The 353-nt window shown below is 63.5% G+C and overlaps 1 pseudogene; it reads right to left on the minus strand.

Moving 5' to 3' along the window:
* LOC105822776 overlaps positions 1-337 on the minus strand; it is a 4,002-nt pseudogene extending 3,665 nt beyond the window's left edge.
* Between the last annotated feature and the right edge of the window lie 16 nt (positions 338-353).

A 353-nucleotide genomic window follows, 5' to 3' on the forward strand; every position in this document is an offset into this window, starting at 1 on the left:
GCAGTGACGCCTCCATTCGCCTCCCTGCCCCAGGGAGAAACTCGGCCAGAGGGACCATCTCTGGCCCTCCTCCTGTCCCCCTGTGCTGGCTAAGGACCAGCTCCCTCTGTGCTGAGCTGCACTGACCCTGTCCTCACCCCCACCCCAGCCAGAGTCAGTAGGAAGAGACAGGTCCCTGCTCTCTGCCCCAACTTTCCTGGAAACAGCCCCACTCCTGCCCCCTCCCACTCTCAGCTCCTTTCTGGCTCTTGACATGCGCCAGGGTCATCCTGAGACCCTTCCCGTTCCCTGCCAAGTCCTGGGTCTCTGTGTCCCAGGTGTCATCTCCCAGGACTGCCTGTTCCCCTGCCCCC

Source organism: Propithecus coquereli, unplaced genomic scaffold (assembly GCF_000956105.1).
Source record: "Propithecus coquereli isolate 6110/MARCELLA unplaced genomic scaffold, Pcoq_1.0 Scaffold6359, whole genome shotgun sequence".
Lineage (NCBI taxonomy): Eukaryota > Metazoa > Chordata > Mammalia > Primates > Indriidae > Propithecus > Propithecus coquereli.